The sequence below is a fragment of the Phoenix dactylifera genome, chromosome 3, assembly GCF_051530095.1.
Source record: "Phoenix dactylifera cultivar Ajwa chromosome 3, Ajwa_hap1_PhDact_Kaust_v1.1, whole genome shotgun sequence".
Lineage (NCBI taxonomy): Eukaryota > Viridiplantae > Streptophyta > Magnoliopsida > Arecales > Arecaceae > Phoenix > Phoenix dactylifera.
Window position 1 is genome coordinate 46,039,329 of NC_143192.1, and position 7,841 is coordinate 46,047,169.

At 41.3% G+C, this 7,841-nt stretch overlaps 1 non-coding gene across 1 annotated transcript; it reads right to left on the bottom strand.

The window, feature by feature from the left end:
- Window positions 1-1,595: 1,595 nt before the first annotated feature.
- Window positions 1,596-1,690, bottom strand: LOC149768119 (small nucleolar RNA snoR109). Its single transcript, XR_016400109.1, has one exon. It is a non-coding gene; the product is annotated as a small nucleolar RNA snoR109 (small nucleolar RNA).
- Window positions 1,691-7,841: the final 6,151 nt, after the last annotated feature.

Genomic DNA, 7,841 nt, shown 5'->3' on the forward strand with positions numbered 1-7,841 from the left:
AGAGAGCATTGCCCCTTTTGTTTCCCTTAACCTGTTTCCTTTAGCAAAGCATATCCCATCTGAAGTTAAAAAGAAAGCATTACAATTCAGTTCATAGTTACTTACAGAAATATAAAAACATGAGCAAAAGTTAAGAGTGACATTAGATGAGGGCATACCTGAGAAGCTGAAATTTTAACCAAAATTACAATAACCAATGACAACATCCATAGTCAAAGCAAAACTAAAAAAGTCCCAAACTATAACAACATCCATATTTAAACCAAAACCAAAAGGAAGTATCCCATGATCATGATTCATCTCACTATGAATTGGATTCAACATTGGCCGAGCATTGAGTTGATTGAGTTTCATTGTAGAAACTTGAGTTTATGACATCTTCTACAATCTCATCTAACTTGGCATCCTCAACATCTACATTGAAATATTGCAATAATTAATAATAAATGATTCAAAAAATAATAGAAATATAATTAATAAAACATATACCTTTCTTTTCCAACACCCAATCTTGAGTACAAATCAAAGGCCTCGGCAATATTCAGTTTAAGTGCACTACGATACTTATCAAGTACCCGCCCACCGATACTAAAAGCAAATTCAGTCCTTACAAGATATTAATAAAGACTAAACAAAACAAAACTGTAAGGCAATTTTACCAATTATCTTCCCTGCTTTGGAGAGAAATACAAAGTCTCACTGGAACCAAGCTGTTCAGAGCCTCACGCTAAATGTTCGTAAGATATTTTCTGATCATGATCCTGGGCTATTCATGGAGTGCTTGAAGAAGTTTGAAGAAGATGAATCTAAAGAAAAGGAGATTAAGTCAAAACGTGAAGTTGTATGGAAGCGCCTAGAAGAAATTGCCGCTTCGAACGCTGCAAGTAATGAGGCTGTTCAATCCAAAATACAAGAATTTGCTACAGTACAAGACTTTGTGTCATTTCGATCCTGAGATTGAAAGCCCAATCCAAAATACCAGGACCATATGTTTTCAATCTTTATGATGATCAGCAACAGGGTAAAGACATATCTATCACCTACTTAAAATCTTTATAAAGCTCTTTCTACAGTAATTAAGCTCTGCAACCTCATTCTAATTTGATGGTAAAATTGAATATGTTAAGTTACTATTGATTTTCTGGAGACATAAATTAACAGCTGAAAAATATCCATTATTGTTTGGGTGGCATATCAGCCATAATCCCAGATCAAACTGGTTGCACCTAGGTGTGAAGTCCAAAACATAGGAGGGCCAAAAAGTTTCATAGCAATACACAACCAAAAAAGTAATTAGAGAGATTATAGAGAACAGCATGGAACAATAGAGCGACAGATTAAAAGAAAATAAGACTCAGATGTAGGCATTGATGACACAATCTGCAGCAATTAAAAAACAGCTTGCCTGGATAATGGCCGAGATATCATCACTTTGAAAAATTAATAAAAACATTAAAAAAATAAAGAAAATAGATAGCTCTTGATGTGTGAGAAGGTCCTCTAAAAATGGCTAACACATGCACCATCTCCTTCTTCTGCCCTTCTCACAAAGAATAAAAAAGAATAAAATAGGAAGCTACATTTTAAGAACAAATTAATGTGGGAAGCTTGGTAAGCGGGTTGCCAACAATAAGGAGAGCAAGCCGACCAGTTTTCTTCCCTCTTCTCTTTATTCACATAGCTACAGCCAGATCCGGCAACTTCAAGACCAGGGCAACTCAAAACCCTAACCTTGGTACTTGTAGCGCAAATCCTAACCACCATTATAAAATCTACCACATAATATCAGGAGAAAACGAAGAAAACCCCAAAAATCAAGAGGAAAAAGAAGGGATAAGCTCTATACTGAAAGAGAGAGAGAGAGAGAGAGGACAAAATTCAACATCATAGAGAACGCGACCAACAGGGGAAGGAAGAATGCCAATCGGGACTGGACTACCCGCAGCAGAGGGGGGAGGAATGACCCTCTCTGCCTTGCCTACCTGCAGCAGGGGAAGGAAAAGAACCCGGATAGGAGGGAAAGAAGAACCCTAGCGCGGCCGTCGACAACTGCGGCCACGGCGGCGATCAAGCGCGGCGCTGGATCCACAGGCGGAGACCCTCGGTAAGTTCCTTCCCCCTTCCTCTTCCTCTTCTTCGTTTCTTTTATTTTGTTATCATGGGGTAAAAAGAAACGGGGTTAAGGTTTACCTTGCTCGGGAAAGAACCAGTTGTGGGTTCTGAAAACCCTAGCCGACGAGCAAGAAGAAGGGGGGCGTCGACGGGGTGATGTAGCCGTGATGATCTTGTCCCGGGTGAGAGTTGGATCGGCCGATCGGGGGGCGTGATGTAGCCGTGGTCACCGTCGACGGGGAGGCACAAATGGTCGGCAAGGAGGAGCCGGAGAGGAGAGGGCGGAGGTCGAGGAGAGGAGAGGAGAGGGGAGACAAGAAAGGGGAAGCGGCGATTCCGGAAGCCCTAACCATCCAATCGGGACGAAGCCAATGTTTTAAGTTCGACCGGGCTGATGGGGAAGTGCTTCGACCGGGCTGATGGGGAAGTGATGAGGTAAGTCGGTCTGCAAGCCAAATTTCATATCAAACTATTTTTTATCTATAAGGCGGATTGCACCGAACTTGATGTCTCCCAGCTCCCCACTCACGAGGACAAAAAAAATCCCAGACCTTCTTCCAAAATCCAATCCCATTGCAGGAAAGCAGCAGTAGGGGTGCAAATAGGTCATGACCGGCACCATGAGATTTGAAAATGAGAAGAAGAAATTTGAGTTTTCTGGAGAACGATTGAAATTTGGGTTATCGAAAGAATTTGGGCGGGACGGCGGACACACTTAGTTTCATTTTGGATTTTCCTCCTTTTATCTTTTTTTAATTTAGAATTACTCAAAAATAATATTTTTAATATTTTTGGAATTAAAATTTAAATTTGGTAACGGAAATTTTTGTCAATAATCCGTCACTGCCAAAAATAATCTTTTAAAAATTTATAAACACTTAGGTTACGATATTTGTGACGGCTGAATTTGTCACTATCTGGTTGCAATTTCGGTTATCATTTTGCTGACAGATACCCCGTCACTACGATGGTCACTAAGTTTTGGCGCCCATCCTACCCGCGCATTCTGTGACCGGCCTGTCACTAATCTGTCACTAAGTTTACACCACGGTGACCAAATTTATGTCGGTCACTAATCCGTCACAAATAGTGACTGATAACGGTCCGTCACTAATTTTCCGTCACTATACGCGTGTTTTCTGGTAGTGACGGCCGACAAAAGTTTCAACACAGATGTCCCCCGGAGCCGGCTATCGATGGCCGGCGAGCAACTTTGTAGTCCTTCAACAACTAGTTTGGTACGCTAGATGCGGCCCCGAGAGCCGTAACAAGCTGGTCAAGCGGCCTCCACGCTATCGGACGGGTTTAGGGTCATGACTGCGCACAGTCCATGTACAGCACGCCAGCCCCCACCATTAGATACGTGGTTAGAAAATTGCGGATCTCGAGGCGGCGCTCACTTCGTCGGTTTCCGTCTGCAGACTAATGAAAAGCGAGTGAAATAAAGAAATTACTGGTATTGCCTTAAGTTCCATGTTTTCCTGCCGGCGTCCCACTGGAGGAGAGCCGCCGCACAGTGGATGAACGCGGCTGTGGACTGTATACTCGTCCGTGTCGATTGCCCGTGACCAAGTGGTCCTGGGAGAGTTGGTAGCTTCTCGGTCTTGTCCCTGTTCGGCTCATATATTGGAAGTTGAAGCCGCGTGGGATCGCACAGCGCTCGGTTAAAGTTAAGCGACACCGTTTTTGACATGGGTCAGAGCTCGGTGTGATCCAGTCCAGTTGGTGACTGGCTTGTAGCAGACCCTGATAGTTCGTCCTGATCTCCTCGTTCCTTTGCATGGGAATTTAGGGCGAATAGAAAAGATGAAAGAGAATGATTCTGATGGGACACCAACATTGTTGAGAAAGGCCCCCTTTCATGGCCATCGCCTTCTTTCACAAATCGTAGCTTTTATGAATCGATGCTTTACGTAGCATTATTGCTTCTTTGCTGGTGAGGTAGGTACCAAACCCTGAGCATGTCCAAATCCCTGGATCCTCTCTGACTCGATCAATTAATATTGTAAAGAAAGAGAGACACACAGGAAAAGAATTTCTCTGTTATCAAAAAAGAAAGAGAGAAGAATTTCTCAGAGTTGACTACGAAGTAACCAACGACAGTACGTAGACTCGTGAAAGAAATTAGCCCAAAATTAAACTTGTAGACTAGTTTGTTATTAAGTAGCGTGATATATGTTTTCCACTGTGGTTACTAGTTGAAAGGCTGCAAAAGCATCCGGAGGATTAGTAAACTGCAACAGTTAGTACGCCAATTGCATTGTTCCAATTGGCTGACATTCTTCTTCTTAATAGATAAGATAAATTTGACCCCAGACATGGCATTTTTACTGTGTTTTTCATATAATCACTACTAGGACTAGGATGATGTAATGCTGCTGCTGATGATGATGATTATAAGTTATAACTATGATAATTAGCTTAGTGTGAAACGTAAATAAGATTATAAAGTCACTGCATGCAACAAATTTAGTTACAATATTAACAGCTAAACATTATTATACAGAATTTATTCTGGTGTTTTACCGACAGAAGGAAAACTATAAAGATCATGACATTTCGGTTTTTCGAAGTATACCTACCTTTGAAAGTCTTCAATAGTTCGTGCATGCAGGTTCATCTATTTGCATCATATAATATCATGTGGTTCAACTTAGAAAGACAATGAAAATATTGTTTAAGAAAAACAATAAAAAAGAAAACTAGATCGGTTTGTATATTACCATGCTCCCTAACAAGGCAAGGATAATCAAGATACTTTTGTTTTCTCATTGGCTAGAAGTGCAATTGACTCATCACAAGGAGTAATTAATTTGAATCATGTGTTGTAGGTACAGACAAGACATGCGACCTACAAACTAGCGAGGTAAACCTAAAAAGAGAGAGAGATTGAGAGATGGCACTAACACCAGCATCTAAAGAGGTCGAGAAAGAGCCACTTCTAACATATACATACAAACCAAAAAGAATAGCCCATCCCAATCCCGAGACCCATATTTTAACGGAGGAGAAAATTGCAAGAACTCAGAAAGGTGGTCAAAGGTTCTGACAAAAAAGAACAAAGAAAGGTCGATGCAAAGCAGTAATGCCAGTAACCTCGTTAGCGTTACTCAGATCGCCAAGATGATAACTTCTAAAAAGATGGCAATTAATGCCATGAGAAAGAGAACTGAAACAAAGAATAAAGCCATAGATAGAACAAGGCAAAGGCCAGAGATATGCATGCGAACAATCATCCTCCATGACTTTGGGATGCCCCCTTGTGATTTTTTAAGAAAGAAAATCATAGTATAAGTCAGTAGTCAGTAACAAACTCTCAATCAAATACAACCTAACCCTAACGCTAACCCTAACCCATCTTATCATCAAATGCCGAACCCTAACACAAGGAGCCCAACCACCCACTTCCAGTTCACCAAACCTAGCTAGCTAATTAATTAAGAGGGAAGACACAGCCCTGAGGTGGGGTCCTTCCACAAGTGATCCAGTGAAGTACGAATATCAAGGTTGAGCACCCTAGCTTGACAGCAGTACGGAGGTACACTGCGACCTCTAGCTCCAGCGAGCCCTACAGCACACGTCAAAACACAGCCCGAGTTTGGGAATGTCTAACGAGCACTTCGCCTCGGATGGAGGTGGAACCAGCATTCTAGGTGGCTTCTTTGTGGAGGGAAATGCCGGCCTTGCAATGCAATGGACGCGAAGACCATGCACACGAGCAATTGCTACCTTAGTTTTAGAAGCCAAGCAGATAGCGTCTTAAGGATACAGGACAGCTTGTAGCCGGATTTACATTGAGTTCCGCGGCCAACCCGTTCTCCTTTATTCTCAAAAAGAAGGGCAACCCGTGAAGTCTTTTCCAATTGTTAGCTATTTCCCTCTTTTCATTTTAATTTGATATTATTCTCTCACAAGCAGTGGTTTGCAGTTGGGCATGTGCTTCGTTGAGCTTCGAGTGTGTATTTCGATCTTCACAGTACCAAGTTCCTCTCTCTCTCTTTCTGCGATGTTTGGTGTATGTTTCAGTTGTGGTTATCCTAATCTGACGCCTTGGATTTTCTGTCCTTGGATTGATTCCGATGGGGCATCAGTCCAACCTGACCCACATTATGTTCTGAACTAGCTAGTTTTTTTTTTTTGGTACACAGCTAGCTAGTTTCAAAGTGCATAATTTCGACCTAATATTTTGCCTAAAGGAAAAACAAAAAAAATAGACCAAGTATTCATAATGTACTGACTTTATCAGACTTTTGAGCACTGCTGTATCATAGTTGTTTGAGTTTGGAAAGATGAGGTCCAATCGTGCAACATCCACACCCAATGAATTTGGTGATGATGTTCTAGATAAGACCCATGCATGACACCATGCATCATAACTCTAGGTATGGGTCAGTGTGAATCGGATCGAGCACGGGTCAGATTGGAGTCTACCAATCCAAATGCACGACTTCTCGAGAGAATATTAATTTATGATTAGTTTGCAAAATATATATATATTTTAATTTCTCAAGAATAAAAGAGTGGGAAGAAACGTGGACATAAGGGCAGTTCAAGGTCCATCTTTCCCGCGAGTTGGCAAATCCGGTGACCTCTTGCCGGGGGCGAAAGGTGGTGGCCGAGTTGGACCCATTCCAACTAAACCGATTACCAAAATGATATTTGCGTGGTTCACCAAACAGGAAGCCCGTGAACTCTTTTTGTTTTGTAGCGGCGTGCGAATCGGACAATCCTCTGGCTTTTCATTCATCGAGAGCTGCAACCTTGCAAGGATTTCCAAATGCTAGTGTTGCCATTTAATGGGATTCGACTACGTAAGCTTGTACTTGTACTTGTCTCATTACGTACACATCACGGTGCCAGAAATCAATGGGAGGAGAACCTGGTTTGGGTGATGGCGGTTTTCGAAGCAGAAATTCAAGGTGCAGCGAATCAGCATACGATTCATGGTTACGTGACGCAGGCACAGTGGTGGGCTCCCACTGCTCTGCATAACCTAGAAAAATTTTCTTAGAAAAAAATTATCATGCAGGCAATCCACCTGCTAATATTTCAGTGTGCTACACTTTATACAGTAGTTTGCAGTAAGTTGCTGAAGCAGGAGCCTCCTTAATTTTATCCAGGTTCGGTCATTAAAAAAAAACGAATATGCTTACTCCTAGAAGATACTTGTCACATCGAAAATTTGTGGACCTCTCTGGTGGATGACATGAAGCCTCGTGAGTCAGCCCTTTTATTCCACATGAAGAGTTGTGGGACCAAATTGGTGCACCATGCATGATGTTACTCATTTATACCTTCACGTATTAATAATGTATTGCAATTTGTAGGAGTCTGTCAAACTTCATAGTTCATCGTATGGTTATTAAAACATTATTAAGAGGAAGGAACTATATTAGTAGAGATGATAAAGAAGCATGGAAGGCAATATAAGTACCTCTAGGAGAAACAAGTAAAAGATGATGTGCCAAGAATGGGCAAACTATCTTTTCACAAGATGTGCAGAAATGATCTTTTATTATAATTTTTTTTTTTTGGGAAGGGGAAGGGTTTGAGGAACTAAGGATGATACTGTTAATCAATTTCTAAATTAAAAATATTCCTGTAAGGTATGCTGCTGCTTTAATGTTTTTTGTTATAAATTTCTAGAATTCCTGTAAAGATGATGCTGTTAATCAGTTTCTAAATCCCTAGTGAGAGGCCCACATGAAGTCTAGAATATTTGTTTCAAA